The 16,958-nt window shown below is 45.9% G+C and overlaps 1 protein-coding gene across 2 annotated transcripts in view; it reads right to left on the bottom strand.

Moving 5' to 3' along the window:
- Positions 1-16,958, bottom strand: part of supv3l1 (SUV3-like helicase) — a 287,161-nt gene that overhangs the window by 132,354 nt on the left and 137,849 nt on the right. The window lies entirely within an intron of this gene.

Below are 16,958 nucleotides of genomic sequence, written 5' to 3'. Positions count from 1 at the left end.
TAAATGGACTATAACCACCTGTTTGTTAAATATTCTTTTTGTTATTGGTTATGTAAAACTTTGTTCAAGAAAAACTTGAATAAAAACAATTTTAAAAAAAAAGAACTTGTAAGTATCCTGAAGGTGGTGGGAGGAGGATACAGCGACTTAACCTAACATTTAAACCCACCCTCTCCCTTCCTCATCAGCACCCATTTCTTGCTGCATATCGACATGGAATTCAGCATTTATTGACCTTGAACTGATTGGCCATTTCAGTCAACCACATTGCTGCGGGCCTGGAGTCACATGTAGGCCAGACCAGGCAAGGACAATTCGGAGAAAAGTTAAGAGGAAAAATAACCTAGGAGAGGTTACTGATTGAGGTGTTAAGATTCAAAACAGAGGTATAAAAGCCAACATAAGTGTACTTTACCTGAATACTCGTAGTATTCGGAATAAGGTAAATGAGTAAATGGCGCAAATCATCGTGAATGACTATGATTTAGTGGCCATTACTGAAACATGGTTAAAGGATGGTCACGACTGGGAGTTAAATATCCGAGGGTATCAAACCTTTCTGAAGGACAGAGTGGATGGTAAGGGAGGTGGTGTAGCTCTGTTATTTAAGGATGACATCCGGGCAACAGTAAGGGATGACATCGGTGCTATGGAGGATAAGGTTGAATCCATTTGGGTGGAAATCAGGAATAGTAAGGTGAAAAAGTCACTGATAGTAGTCTATAGGCCACCAAATAGTAACATTATGGTGGGGCTGGCAATAAACAAAGAAATAACTGATGCATGTAGAAATGGTACAGCAGTTACAATGGGTGATTTTAATCTACATGTCGATTGGTTGAACCAGGTCGGTCAAGGCAGCCTTGGGGAGAAATTTATAGAATGTAACAGCGTTAGTTTCCTAGAACAGTATGCAATGGAACCTACGAGGGAACAAGCGGTCCTAGATCTGGTACTGTGTAATGAGACAGGATTGATTAATGATCTCATAGTTAGGGATCCTCTCGGAAGGAGCGAGCACAAGATGGTGAAATTTAAAATACAGATGGAGGGTGAGAAGGTAAAATCAAACACAAGTGTTTTGTGCTTAAACAAAGGAGATTACAATGGGATGAGAGAAGAGCTAGCTAAGGTAGACTGGGAGCATGGTGAAACAGTTGAGGAACAGTGGGGAATCTTCCAAACGATTTTTCACTGTGCTCAGCAAAGGTTTATACCAACAAAAAGGAAGGACGGTAGGAAGAGGGAAAATCGACCGTGGACATCGAAGGAAATAAGGGAGAGTATCAAATTGAAGGAAAAAGCACACAAAGTGGCAAAGATTAGTAGGAGACCAGAAGACTGGGAAATCTTTAGGGGGCAACAGAAAGCTACTAAAAGAGCTATAAAGAAGAGTAAGATAGATTATGAGAGTAAACTTGCTCAGGATATAAAAGCAGATAGTTAAAGTTTCTACAAATATATAAAACAAAAAAGAATGGCTAAGGTAAATTGGTCCTTTAGAGGATGTGTAGGGAGATTTAATAATGGGAGATGAGAAAATGGCTGAGGAACTGAACAGGTTTTTTGGGTCGGTCTTCACAGTGGAGGACACAAATAATAAGTGATTGATGGAAATGAGGCTACGACAGGTGAGGACCTTGAGATGATTGTCATCACTAAGGAGGTAGTGATGGGCAAGCTAATGGGGCTAAAGGTAGACAAGTCTCCTGGCCCTGATGGAATGCATCCCAGAGTGCTAAAAGGGATGGCTAGGGAAATTGCAAATGCACTAGTGATAATTTACCAAAATTCAATAGACTCTGGGGTGGTCCCGGCTTGGAAATTAGCAAACGTCACACCACTGTTTAAAAAGGGAGGTAGGCAGAAAGCGGTTAATTATAGGCCAGTGAGCTTAACTTCGGTAGGAGGGAAGATGCTGGAATCTATCATCAAGGAAGAAATAGCGAGGCATCTGGATGGAAATTGTCCCATTGGGCAGACGCAGCATGGGTTCATAAAGGGCAGGTCGTGCCTAACTAATCTAGTGGAATATTTTGAGGACATTACCAGTGCGGTAGATAACGGGGAGCCAATGGATGCGGTATATCTGGATTTCCAGAAAGCTTTTGACAAGGTGCCACACAAAAGGTTGCTGCCAAGATAAAGGTGCATGGCATTGAGGGTAAAGTAGTAGCATGGATAGAGGATTGGTTAATTAATAGAAAGCAAAGAGTGGGGATTAATGGGTGTTTCTCTGGTTGGCAATCAGTAGCTTGTGGTGTCCCTCAGGGATCAGTGTTGGGCCCACAATTGTTCACAATTTACACAGATGCTTTGGAGTTGGGGGCCAACGGCAATGTGTCCAAGTTTGCAGATGACACTAAGATGAGTGGTAAAGCAAAAAGTGCAGAGGATGCCGGAAGTCTGCAGAGGGATTTGGATAGGCTAAGTGAAGGGGCTAGGGTCTGGCAGATGGGATACAATGTTGGCAAATGTGAGGTTATCCATTTTGGTGGGAATAATAGCAAAAGGGATTATTATTTAAATGATAAAATATTGAAACATGCTGCTGTGTAAAGGGACCTGGGTGTGCTCGTGCACGAGTCGCAAAAAGTTGGTTTACATGTGCAACAGGTAATTAAGAACACAAATGGAGTTTTGTCCTTCATTGCGAGAGGGATAGAGTTTAAGACTAGGGAGGTTATGCTGCAATTGTATAAGGTGTTCGTGCAGTTTTGGTCTCCTTACATGAGAAAGGACATACTAGCGTTGGAGGGTGTGCAGGAGATTCAGTAGGTTAATCCCAGAGCTGAAGGGGTTGGATTACGAGGAGAGGTTGAGTAGACTGGACTGTACTCGTTGGAATTTAGAAGGATGCAGGGGATCTTATAAAAACATATAAAATTATGAAGGGAATAGATAGGTTAGATGCGGGCAGAACTAGGGGGCAAAGCCTCAAAATAAGGGGAAGTAGATTTAGGACTGAGCTTAGGAGGAATTTCTTCACCCGAAGGGTTGTGAGTCTATGGAATTCCTTGCCCAGTGAAGCAGTTGAGGCTCCTTCATTAAATGTTTTTAAGATAAAGATGGATAGTTTTTTGAAGAATAAAGGGATCAAGGGTTATGGTGTTCGGGTGGGATAGTGGAGCTGAGTCCACAAAAGATCAGCCACGATCTCATTGAATGGTGGAGCAGGCTCGAGGGGCCAGATGGTCTCCTCCTGTTCCTAGTTCTTATGTTCTATCTCCATCCCTAAAGGGCCAGGTGGGCTTTTACAACAATCAACAATGGTATCGAGGCTGGAGGAGCCAGGCTCCTCCAGATTTTTATTGAATTCGAATTTCACCATCTGCCATGATGGGATTCGAACCTGGGTCCGCAGAGTATTACCCTGGGTCACTGGATTTGGATTGTCCAGCGACAATACCACTATGCCTTCCCTTAAATGGGGTCAGGAGCTGAGTGGTCCTGGCGGAACTAAACTGAGCGTCAGTGAACTTGTTATTGCTACGTAATTGCCACTTGAGAGAGGAATTTACAGGTTTCCATCACTTTACCGGTGATTGAGACAGTAATTGGATAGGACTGTTGGGACACAAGAACATAAGGACTAGGAGCAGGAGTAGGCCCTCTGGCCCCTCGAGCCTGCTCCACCATTCAATGAGATCATGGCTGAACTTTTGTGGACTCAGCTCCACTTTCCGGCCCGAACCCCATAACCCCTAATCCCTTTATTCTTCAAAAAACTATCTATCTTTATCTTAAAAACATTTAATGAAGGAGCTTCTACTGCTTCACTGGGCAAGGAATTCCATAGATTCACAACCCTTTGGGTGAAGAAGTTCCTCCTAAACTCAGTCCTAAATCTACTTCCCCTTATTTTGAGGCTATGCCCCCTAGTTCTGCTTTCACCCGCCAGTGGAAACAACCTGCCCGCATCTATCCTATCTATTCCCTTCATAATCTTATATGTTTCTATAAGATCCCCCCTCATCCTTCTAAATTCCAACGAGTACAGTCCCAGTCTACTCAACCTCTCCTAGTAATCCAACCCCTTCAGCTCTGGGATTAACCTAGTGAATCTCCTCTGCACACCCTCCAATGCCAGTACGTCCTTTCTCAAGTAAGGAGACCAAAACTGAACACAATACTCCAGGTGTGGCCTCACTAACACCTAAGGAAAATCCCAAGGCTTTTTACACGTACATAAAAAGCAAGAGGGTAGCCAGGGAAAGGGTTGGCCCACTGAAGGATAGGCAAGGGAATCTATGTGTGGAGCCAGAGGAAATGGGCGAGGTATTAAATGAATACTTTGCATCAGTATTCACCAAAGAGAAGAAATTGGTAGATGTTGAGTCTGGAGAAGGATGCGTAGATAGCCTGGGTCACATTGAGATCCAAAAAGACGAGGTGTTGGGTGTCTTAAAAAATATTAAGGTAGATAAGCCTGATGGGATCTACCCCAGAATACTGAAGGAGGCTGGAGAGGAAATTGCTGCGGCCTTGACAGAAATCTTTGGATCCTCACTGTCTTCAGGGGATGTCCCGGAGGACTGGAGAATAGCCAATGTTGTTCCTCTGTTTAAGAAGGGTAGCAAGGATAATCCAGGGAACTACAGGCCGGTGAGCCTTACTTCAGTGGTAGGGAAATTACTGGAGAGAATTCTTCGAGACAGGATCTACTCCCATTTGGAAGCAAATGGACGTATTAGTGAGAGGCAGCATGGTTTTGTGAAGGGGAGGTCGTGTCTCACTAACTTGATAGAGTTTTTCGAGGAGGTCACTAAGATGATTGATGCAGGTAGGGCAGTGGATGTTGTCTATATGGACTTCAGTAAGGCCTTTGACAAGGTCCCTCATGGTAGACTAGAACAAACGGTGAAGTCACACGGGATCAGGGGTAAGCTGGCAAGGTGGATACAGAACTGGCTAGGTCATAGAAGGCAGAGTAGCAATGGAAGGATGCTTTTCTAATTGGAGGGCTGTGACAAGTGGTGTTCCACAGGGATCAGTGCTGGGACCTTTGCTCTTTGTAGTATATATAAATGATTTGGAGGAAAATGTAACTGGTCTGATTAGTAAGTTTGCAGACGACACAAAGGTTGGTGGAATTGCGGATAGCGATGAGGACTGTCAGAGGATACAGCAGGATTTAGATTGTTTGGAGACTTGGGCGGAGAGATGGCAGATGGAGTTTAATCCGGACAAATGTGAGGTAATGCATTTTGGAAGGTCTAATGCAGGTAGGGAATATACAGTGAATGGTAGAACCCTCAAGAGTATTGAAAGTCAAAGAGATCTAGGAGTACAGGTCCACAGGTCATTGAAAGGGGCAACACAGGTGGAGAAGGTAGTCAAGAAGGCATACGGCATGCTTGCCTTCATTGGCCGGGGCATTGAGTATAAGAATTGGCAAGTCATGTTGCAGCTGTATAGAACCTTAGTTAGGCCACACTTGGAGTATAGTGTTCAATTCTGGTCGCCACACTACCAGAAGGATGTGGAGGCTTTAGAGAGGGTGCAGAAGAGATTTACCAGAATGTTGCCTGGTATAGAGGGCATTAGCTATGAGGAGCGGTTGAATAAACTCGGTTTGTTCTCACTGGAACGAAGGAGGTTAAGGGGAGACCTGATAGAGGTCTACAAAATTATGAGGGGCATAGACAGAGTGGATAGTCAGAGGCTTTTCCCCAGGGTAGAGGGGTCAATTACTAGGGGGCATAGGTTTAAGGTGAGAGGGGCAAGGTTTTGAGTAGATGTACGAGGCAAGTTTTTTACGCAGAGGGTAGTGGGTGCCTGGAACTCGCTACCGGAGGAGGTGGTGGAAGCAGGGACGATAGTGACATTTAAGGGGCATCTTGACAAATACATGAATAGGATGGGAATAGAGGGATACGGACCCAGGAAGTGCAGAAGATTGTAGTTTAGTCGGGCAGCATGGTCGGCACGGGCTTGGAGGGCCGAAGGGCCTGTTCCTGTGCTGTACATTTCTTTGTTCTTTGTTCTTATACAATTGCAGCAGAACCTCCCTAGTCTTAAACTCCATCCCTCTAGCAATGAAGGACAAAATTCCATTTGCCTTCTTAATCACCTGTTGCACCTGAAAACCAACTTTTTGCGACTCATGCACTAGCACACCCAGGTCTCTCTGCACAGCAGCATGTTTTAATATTTCATCATTTAAATAATAATCCCTTTTGTTGTTATTCCTACCAAACTGGATAACCGCACATTTGTCAACATTGTATTCCATCTGCCAGATCCTAGCCCATTCACTTAGCCTATCCAAATCCCTCTGCAGACTTCCAGTATCCTCTGCACTTTTTGCTTTACCACTGATCTTAGTGTCGTCTGCAAACTTGGACAGTTGGATTTGCCCAGCTTCTTGTGTGCATGACATGCCTGGGCAATTTTCCACATTGCTGGGTAGATGCCAGTCTTGTAGCTGGACTGGAACAGCTTGGCTCGGTACGCTGCAAGTTCTGGAACACACGTTTTCAGCACTATTTGTGGAACCGCCTCATAGAACCACAGAGGTCTACAGCACAGAAAAGCCCCTCGGCCCATCGCGTGTACGCCGGGCAAAAACAACAAAAGGTATTCCAATCCCATTTTCCAGCACTTGGCCCAAAGCCATGTACGCCGTGGCATCGCACGTGCACATCTAAATACTTCTCAAATGTTAGGAGGATCTCTGCCTCCACCACCCTTTCAAGCAGTGAATTCCAGATTCCCACTACCCTCTGGGTGAAATTGTGTAAATTGTTTAATTGTCCATCACCATTCACAGCAGAATGCTGAACCACTGCAGAACTTCGATCTGATCCCATGGTTGATGGATTGCTTAGCTCTGTCTATCACTTGCTGCTTATGCTGTTTGGCACACAAGTAGTCCTGTGTGGTAGCTTCAGTAGGCTGACACCTCATTTTTAGATATGCCTGGTGCTGCTCTTGTCATGTCCTCCTGCACTCTTCATTGAACCAGGGTTATCCCTTGGATTGGTGGCAATTGTAGAGTGGGGGTATGCCGGGACATGAGGTTACAGAATGTGGCTGTAGAAAACTCTGCTGCTGATGGCCCGCAGCTTTGTGCTGCCAGGTCTGTCTGAAATCTATCCCATTTAGCACGATGGCAGTGCTGCACACGATCGAGGGCACCCTTATATGAAGACAGGTCTTCAACTCCGCAAGGACTTTGTGATGGTTTCTCATACTATTAGTGTCACGGACAGATGCATCTGCAACAGGTAGATTGGTGAGGACAAGGTCAAATGTTTTTTTCCGTCCCCTCTTTTTGGTTCCTTCACCAATTGTCAAGTACTCAGTCTAACACACAAACATACAAAGTAGGAAGTGCGGTAGGCCATTCAGCCCATCAAGTCTGTTCCATCATTAATAAGGTCATGGCTGATCTTATTGTGGCCTCAACTCCACATTTTGCATATCCCGATAATCTTAGTTTGTAAATGTAAGGACATAGAACATAGATCTTCCTTGTAAAACAAGAATCTATCCATCTCTGCATTAAAAATATTCATTGACTCGGCCCCCACCGCTCTCCAGGGCAGAGTCCCGAAGATTCATGACCCTCAGAGAAAAAGTTTATTTGCATCTCCATCTTAAATGAGAGACCCCTTTATTTTAAAACGGTGTCCCCTTTAAAATGGGTTCTAGGCTCTCCCGTGAGAGGAAACATCCTATTATCATCCACCATGTCAAGTCCCCTCAAGATCTTGTCTGATTCAATAAAATACCTTATTATTCTGAACTCCAATGGATATAGGCCCAACCTGTCCGATCTTTCCTCGCAAGATAACCCATCCTCAGGTATTAACTCAGGTAGAAGTTTTGCGCAGGTCAAAGAGAGACATCCAGAGTGGGAATTTGGAACTTGGTAATTTGGTGCAGTGAGGTAATCAGGAAAGGTAAGTAGTAAGTCTAATTCTGCTGTTTTTCAGTCAAAAGTGCAGTGTGTAGATTAGTGTCTGATTGGCTGAAGCTGCCCGCACCCTAATTGCTGAGAGGCAGTTATGTCAGTCACCTGAGGCCTGTTTAGGGGCACAAAGGTGCACATTGTATTCTTCTCTTTGAAATTTCAGAAGTGTGAGTCACCCTGGTTAGCTGAGGTCTGTATAAAAGACAGACAGAAAGTGCACTCAGTAAGCTTTGCGCAAGTCAAGGAAACGCATCCAGAGTGGGAATTTGGAACGTGGTAATTTGGTGCAGTGAGTGGGAGAAGGTGCTTTTTCCCTACTGCTTTGTTCTCTCTCGTTCTTTTGGCCTATAACTTTTAATCAGCAGGGAGAGAACCTGAGAGCATCTGAGACCCTCGGAAGGTAAGTAAGTGATTTTAACTCATTTTTACTTTTATTACCATTTCAAATTGTGTGTGGGGGGGGAAACTGAAGTGACATCACAGAAAAGCTGTGACCTGATTCGCTGGTTGGGAATCTACACTAAATTAAAAAAATTAAGCATTGGTAAATTAATTAAACATAATTACTTAATTATAATTTAGAGGGGTATCTAAGCCAGAGATCGGAGAGTACTGTATTTAGCTTTCACATTTAGAGTAGACATCTAGTGCTAGGAAACATATAGTTAACAGTAACTTCTTTTTTTTTTTTAACTTTTAAATTTAATTTACTAATTAATTGACGCAATGTCAATTCGAGGGGTGCAGTGTTCTGACTATGAGATGTAGCATGTCTGGGAGGCTTCCAGTGTCCCGGATGGCTTCATCTGCAGAAAGTGCACCCAACTGGAGCTCCTCACAGACCGCAGATAGTCCAACTAGGGAAGGGGCTGTACTGGACCTGGTATTGGGGAATGAGCCCGGCCAGGTGGTAGAAGTTTCAGTAGGGGAGCATTTCGGGAACAGTGACCAGAATTCAGTAAGTTTTAAAGTGCTGGTGGACAAGGATAAGAGTAGTCCTAGGGTGAATGTGTTAAATTGGGGGAAGGCTAATTATAACAATATTAGGCGGGAACTGAAGAACCTAGATTGGAGGCAGATGTTTGAGGGTAAATCAACATCTGACATGTGGGAGGCTTTCAAGTGTCAGTTGAAAGGAATTCAGGACCGGCATGTTTCTGTGAGGAAAAATGATAAATACGGCAATTTTCGGGAACCTTCGATAACGAGAGATATTGTAGGCCTCGTCAAAAAGAAAAAGGAGGCATTTGGCAGGGCGAAAAGGCTGGGAACAGACGAAGCCGGTGTGGAATATAAGGAAAGTAGGAAGGAACTTAAGCAAGGAGTCAGGAGGGCAAGAAGGGGTCACAAAAAGTCATTGGTAAATAGGGTTAAGGAAAATCCCAAAGATTTTTAAACGTACATAAAAAGCAAGAGGGTAGCCAGGAAAAGGGTTGGCCCACTGAAGGATAGGCAAGGGAATCTATGTGTGGAGTCGGAGGAAATGGGTGAGGTGCTAAATGAATACTTTGCATCAGTATTCACCAAAGAGAAGGAATTGGTGGATGTCGAGTCTGGAGAAGGGTGTGTAGATAGCCTGGGTCACATTGAGATCCAAAAAGACGAGGTGTTGGGCGTCTTGAAAAATATTACGGTAGATAAGTCCCCAGGGCCTCATGGGATCTACCCCAGAATACTGAAGGAGGTGAGAGAGGAAATTGCTGAGGCCTTGATAGATCCTCACTGACTTCAGGTGATGTCACGGAGGACTGGAGAATAGCCAATGTTGTTCCTCTGTTTAAGAAGGGTAGCAAGGATAATCCAGGGAACTACAGGCCGGTGAGCCTTACGTCAGTGGTAGGGAAATTACTGGAGAGAATTCTTCGAGACAGGATCTATTCCCATTTGGAAGCAAATGGACGTATTAGTGAGAGGCAGCATCGTTTTGTGAAGGGGAGGTCGTGTCACACTAACTTGATAAGAGTTTTTTGAAGAGATCACAAAGATGATTGATGCAGGTAGGGCAGTGGATGCTGTCTATATGGACTTCAGTAAGGCCTTTGACAAGGTCCCTCATGGTAGACTAGTACAAAAGGTGAAGTCACACGGGATCAGGGGTGAGCTGGCAAGGTGGATACAGAACTCGCTAGGTCATAGAAGGCAGAGAGTAGCAATGGAAGGATGCTTGTCTCATTGGAGGGCTGTGACTAGTGGTGTTCAGCAGGGATCAGTGCTGGGACCTTTGCTGTTTGTTGTATATATAAATGATTTGGATGAAAATGTAACTGGTCTGATTAGTAAGTTTGCAGACGACACAAAGGTTGATGGAATTGCGGATAGCGATGAGGACTGTCAGAGGATACAGCAGGGTTTACATTGTTTGGAGACTTGGGCGGAGAGATGACAGATGGAGTTTAATCCGGACAAATGTGAGGTAATGCATTTTGGAAGGTTTAATGCAGGTAGGGAATATACAGTGAATGGTAGAACCCTCAAGAGTATTGAAAGTCAGAGAGATCTAGGTGTACAGGTCCACAGGTCACTGAAAGGGGCAACACAGGTGGAGAAGGTAGTCAAGAAGGCAAAGGGCATGCTTGCCTTCATTGGCCGGGGCATTGAGTATACAAATTGGCAAGTCATGTTGCAGCTGTATAGAACCTTAGTTAGGCCACACTTGTTTAATTCTGGTCGCCACACTACCAGAAGGATGTGGAGGCTTTAGAGAGGGTGCAGAAGAGATTTACCAGAATGTTGCTTGGTATGGAGGGCATTAGCTATGAGGAGCGGTTGAATCAACTCGGTTTGTTCTCACTGGAACGACGGAGGTTGAGGGGCGACCTGATAGAGGTCTACAAAATTATGAGGGGCACAGACAGAGTGGATAGTCAGAGGCTTTTCCCCAGGGTGGAGGGGTCAATTAGTAGGTGCGAGGGGAAAGGTTTAGAGTAGATGTACGAGGCAAGTTTCTTTACACAGAGGGTAGTGGGTGCCTGGAACTCGCTGGATAACACACCGTATGCCTTCTTAACAACCCTCTCAACCTGGGTGGCAACTTTCAGGGATCTATGTACATGGACACCGAGATCTCTCTGCTCATCCACACTACCAAGAATCTTACCATTAGCCCAGTACTCTGTCTTCCTGTTATTCCTTCCAAAATGAATCACCTCACAATTTTCTGCATTGAACTCCATTTGCCACCTATCAGCCCAGCTCTGCAGCTTATCTATGTCCCTCTGTAACTTGTAACATCCTTCCACACTGTCCACAACTCCACCGACTTTAGTGTCATCTGCAAATTTACTCACCCATCCTTCTACGCCCTCCTCCAGGTCATTTATAAAAATGACAAACAGCAGTGGCCCCAAAACAGATCCTTGTGGTACACCACTAGTAACTGGACTCCAGTCTGAACATTTCCCATCAACCACCACCCTTTGTCTTCTTCCAGCTGGCCAATTTCTGATCCAAACTGCTAAATCACCCCGAATCCCATGCCTCCGTATTTTTGCAATAGCCTACCATGGGGAACCTTAACAAACGCTTTCCTGAAATCCAGAAACACCACATCAACTGCTTTACCCTCATCCACCTTCTCAAAGAACTCAATAACGTTTGTGAGGTATGGACCTACCCTTCACAAAACCGTGTTGACTATCTCTAATCAAATTATTCCTTTCCAGATGATTATACATCCTATCTCTTATAAACCTTTCCAAGACTTTGCCCACAACAGAAGTAAGGCTCACTGGTCTATAGTTACCGGGGTTGTCTCTACTCCCCTTCTTGAACAAGGGGACAACATTTGCTATCCTCCAGTCTTCTGGCACTATTCCTGTAGACAAAGACAACTTAAAGATCAAAGCCAAAGGCTCAGCAATCTCCTCCCTCGCTTCCCAGAAAATCCTAGGATAAATCCCATCCGGCCCAGGGGACTTATCTATTTTCACACTTTCCAGAACTGCTAACACCTCCTCCTTATGAACCTCAAGCCCTTCTAGTCTAGTAGCCTGAATCTCAGTATTCTCCTCGACAACATTGTCTTTTTCCTGTGTGAATACTGATGAAAAATATTCATTTAGCACCTCTCCTATCTCCTCGGACTCCAAGCACAACTTCCCACTACTGTCCTTGACTGGCCCTACTCTTACCCTCGTCATTTGTTTATTCCTGACATATCTATAGAAAGCTTTAGAATTATCCTTGATCCTACCTGCCAAAGACTTCTCATGTCCCCTCCTGGCTCTTCTTAGCTCTCTCTTTAGGTCCTTCCTAGCTAACTTGTAACTCTCGAGCGTCCTAACTGAACCTTCATGTCTCATCTTTACATAAGCCTCCTTCTTCCTTTTGACAAGTGTTTCGACTGCTTTAGTAAACCACGGTTCCCTTGCTCGACCACTTCCTCCCTGCCTGACAGGTACATACTTATCAAGGACATGCAGTAGCTGTTCCTTGAACAAGCGCCACATTTCCATTGTGCCCAGCCCCTGCAGTTTTCCTCTCCATCCGATGCTTCCTAAGACTTGCCTCATCGCATCATAATTGCCTTTCCCCCAGATATAACTCTTGCCCTGCGGTATATACCTATCCCTTTCCATCACTAAAGTAAACGTAATCGAATTGTGGTCACTATCACCAAAATGCTCACCTACCTCCAAATCTAACACCTGTCCTGGTTCATTACCCAGTACCAAATCCAATATGGCCTCGCGTTTCGTTGGCCTATCTACATACTGTGTCAGGAAACCATCCTGCACACATTGGACAAAAACGGACCCATCTAAAGTACTCGAACTATCGCGTTTCCAGTCAATATTTGGGAAGTTAAAGTCCCCCATAACCACTACCCAGTTGCTTTCGCTCCTATCCAGAATCATCTTTGCAATCCTTTCCTCTACATCTCTGGAACTTTTCGGAGGCCTATAGAAAACCCCTAACAGGGTTACCTCTCCTTTCCTGTTTCTAACTTCAGCCCATACTACCTCAGTCGACAAGTCATCAAACATCCTTTCTGCCACCGTAATGCTGTGCCTGACAAACAATGTCACCCCTCCCCCTCTTTTACCACCTTCCCTGAGCTTACTGAAATATCTAAACCCCGGCACCTGCAACAACCATTCCTGTCCCTGCTCTATCCATGTCTCCGAAATGGCCACAACATCGAAGTCCCATGCCGCAAGTTCACCCACCTTATTCCGGATGCTCCTGGCATTGAAGAAGACACACTTTAAACCACCTTCCTGCCTGCCGGTACACTCCTGCAACTTTGAAACCTTACTCATGACCTCACTACTCTCAACCTCCTGTATAATGGAGCTACAATTCAGGTTCCCAAGCCCCTGCTGAACTAGTTTAAACCCTCCCAAAGAGCATTAGCAAGTTTCCCCCCCAGGATATTGGTACCCCTCTGGTCCAGGTGTAGACCATCCCGTTTCTAGAGGTCCCACCGACCCCAGGATGAGTCCCAATTATCCAGAAATCTGAAACCCTCCCTCCTGCACCATCCCTGCAGCCACGTGTTCAACTCCTCTCTCTCCCTATTCCTCGTCTCGCTATCACGTGGCATGGATAACAACCCAGAGATAATAACTCTGTTTGTCCTAGATCTAAGTTTCCACCCTCGCTCCCTGAATTCCGGCCTTACATCCCTATACCTTTTCCTACCTATGTCGTTGGTACCTACGTGGACCACGACTTGGGGCTGCTCCCCCTTAATGATCACGAAAACACGATCCACGACATCACGCACCCTGGCGCCTGGGAGGCAACACACCAACCGCGAGTCTCTCTCGTTCCCACAGAATCTCCTATCTATCCCCCTAACTATGGCTAATGCTCTACTCCTGTCCCCACTTCCCTCCTGAGCAACAGGGACAGACTCTGTGCCAGAGACCTGTACCCCATGGCTTATCCCTGGTAAGTCCCCCCCCCCCCCCCAACAGTATCCAAAGCGGTATACTTGTTACTAAGTGGAACAACCACAGGGGATCCCTGGACTGACTGCTTCCTCCCAGCCCCTCTCACCGTCACCCTTATTCTTCAGAGTAACTACATCCCTGAAGCTTCGATCTATGACCACCTCTGCCTCCCGAATGATCCGAAGTTCATCCAGCTCCAGTTCCCTAACGCAGTTTCTGAGGAGCTGGAGATGCGTGCACTTCCCACAGATGAAATCAACAGGGACACAGACGGCGTCCTCCTCAAACATTCTGCAGGAGGAACATTGCACTACCTTCCCTGCCATCCCCTTTAGATAAAAAAGTTTAGGCTTACTTCCGGTGGCGGCCATGAATAGTCTCACATTTGGTGGCTCTCACTTGTGGCGTTTTTTTCGGACCTTTTCCCCGGTCAATGGGTGGATGAGTGGAGGAAAAAAGGTGCATGTGTGCTAGTAGGAGTGACCTACCGGTGCATGGAGTAGAGGACCAGAAATGGCCGCAAAAGAGGGGAACAGCCTCAAAAGCTGGTGTGACGCCTGCGACACACGTGGAGATGCAGGGAGCAGCTCTGCCAGCTCAGTGGTCAATGGAGCAGCTGGTGGGCTTCCTGAACGGGAGGTTCACCCAGCAACATAAGAAGAATCTGGAGGACCTGGCCAGGGCGGTGGACTCGATTAGGCGGTGATCGACCATGTGGAGACGAGGCTAGAGGCCCAGAGTCAGCAGATCCAGAAGATGGAGGAGGTACCGGGGGAACACGAGGAGCAGCTCGATGGAGCTGATGCAGGATCAGCATTGGTGGCTGCAAGAGAAAGTTGAGGACCTGGAGAACCGGTCACGCTGGCAGAACCTAAGGATCGTGGGCCTGCCGGACGGAAGTGAGGGAGCAGATGCCGGCGCATATGTGGGAAGGATGCTAAGAAGATACTGGGCGAGGGAGCATTCGAATGACCTCTGGAAGTGGATTGTGCGCAGAGGGTGCTAATGAGGAAGCCCCAGGGGAACAACATAATTTCCCAACTTCGACACTCAATGCCCTGACTGATGAAGGCCAACATGCCAAAAGCCTTCTATGCTGCCCTATCTACCTGTGAGTCCAACTTTAGAGAACTGTGCATGTGAACTCCAAAGTCCCCCTGTTCCATGAAACTCCCTAAAGTCCTACCATTCACCGTGAAAGTCCTACCTAGATTTGATTTTCCAAAATGCAACACCTCACACTTATCTTACATTGTATATGTTGTGTTGTGTATTTTCTTTTATTCCCTTTTCTTCTCATGTACTTAATGATCTGTTGAGCTGCTCGCAGAAAAATACTGCGGTACACGTGACAATAAACAAATCCAATCCAATCCAATCTGTATCAAGCTCCATTTGCCATTTTTCAGCCATTTTCCCAGCTGCAATTTTTGATAACCTTCCTCACTGTCTAAAATACCACCTATTTTAGTGTCATCTGCAAACTTACTAATCATGCCTGTACATTCTCATCCAAATCATTGATATTGATAACGAACAGCACTGACCCCTGAGGCACACCACTAATCACAGGCCTCCAGTCCAACAAGTATCCTTCCACCATTACACTCTGCTTCCAGCAGTCAAGCCAATTGTACATCCAATTTGCCAGCTCTCCTTGGATTCCATGTGATCTCACCTTCCAGAGCAGCCTACCATGTAAAACTTGGACAAAGGTCTTACTGAAGTCCACATAGACTATGTTTACCACCCTGCACTCATCAATTCCTGGTTACTTCATCAAAGAACTCTGACAAATTTGTAAAGCATGATCTCCCATGCACAATGCCATGATGACTATGCCTAATCAAACCCTGTCTTTCCAAATGCCTGTGTATCTATCCCTCAGAATCCTCTCTAGTAACTTACCCACCACAGATGTTAGGCTTACCAGTTTATAATTCCCAGGTTTTTCTTTGCAGCCCTTATTAAATAAGGGTACAACATTTGCTACCCTCCAGTCTTCTGGTACCTAACTCGTGGCTAACGATGATCCAAATATCTCAGCCAGGGCTCCCGCAATTCCTTCTCCAGCCTTACGCAGAGTTAATGCTTGGTATTTATACTGACACCAAGATCCTGCTGAAAGCCCTGGCGAGGCGGTTGGAGTGCTGCGTGCCAGAGGTAGTCACGAAAGATCAGACGGGCTTTGTCAATAGCAGATAATTAACAGCGAACATCAGTCGCCTGCTGAACGTGATCATGAACCTATCCGGGGAGAGAACATTGGAGGTGATCATCTCCCTGGACGCAGAGAAGTCCTTGGACAGGGTTAAATAGAAGTACCTCATAGAGGTACTGGAACGGTTTGGGTGGAGGAGAGCAGAGCTGGGGAGGCTGCTGTTCAAGCTAGCCCAAACCAAATTCCGATACCTGGGGATCCATATGGCCCACGACTGGACACGTATCCGCAAATGTAACCTGATAGTTACTGGGGCTGGTTTAGCACACTGGGCTAAATCGCTGGCTTTTAAAGCAGATCAAGAGAGGCCAGCAGCACGGTTCAATTCCCGTACCAGCCTCACCGAACAGGTGCCAGAATGTGGCGACTAGGGGCTTTTCACAGTAACTTCATTGAAGTCTACTTGTGACAATAAGCGATTTTCATTTCATTTCATGAGTCTAGTGCAATAGGCACAGCCGTGTGCATATGGAGGTGAGGTATGGCCTATGCAGTGCTTCGATCGATTGTCAAAAGAACCAGGGATGACATAGAACATAGACTACAGAAGGAGGCCGTTCGGCCTATCGAGTCTGCACTGACACACTTAAGCCCTCACTTCCACCCTATCTCCGTAACCCAATAACCCCATCTAACATCTTTGGACACTAAGGGCAATTTAGCAAGGCCAATCAACCTAACCTGCAAGACTTTGGACTGTGGGAGGAAACCGGAGCACCCGGAGGAAACCCATGCAAACACGGGGAGAACATACAGACTCCGCACAGACAGTGACACAGCGGGGAATCGAACCTGGGACACTGGCGCTGTGAAGCCATAGTGCTAGCCACTTGTGCTGCCCAGGAAGGAACGGCAAGGAAACCTTTTTCTTACATGCTGCGTTTTGACCTGGAATGCCTAAAACTGTGGTGCAAGTGGATTC

The sequence above is a fragment of the Scyliorhinus torazame genome, chromosome 16 (assembly GCF_047496885.1).
Source record: "Scyliorhinus torazame isolate Kashiwa2021f chromosome 16, sScyTor2.1, whole genome shotgun sequence".
Taxonomy (NCBI): Eukaryota; Metazoa; Chordata; class Chondrichthyes; order Carcharhiniformes; family Scyliorhinidae; genus Scyliorhinus; species Scyliorhinus torazame.
The sequence above is the reverse complement of the archived record's forward strand: the minus strand, read 5'-3'. Positions and strand labels throughout refer to the sequence as shown.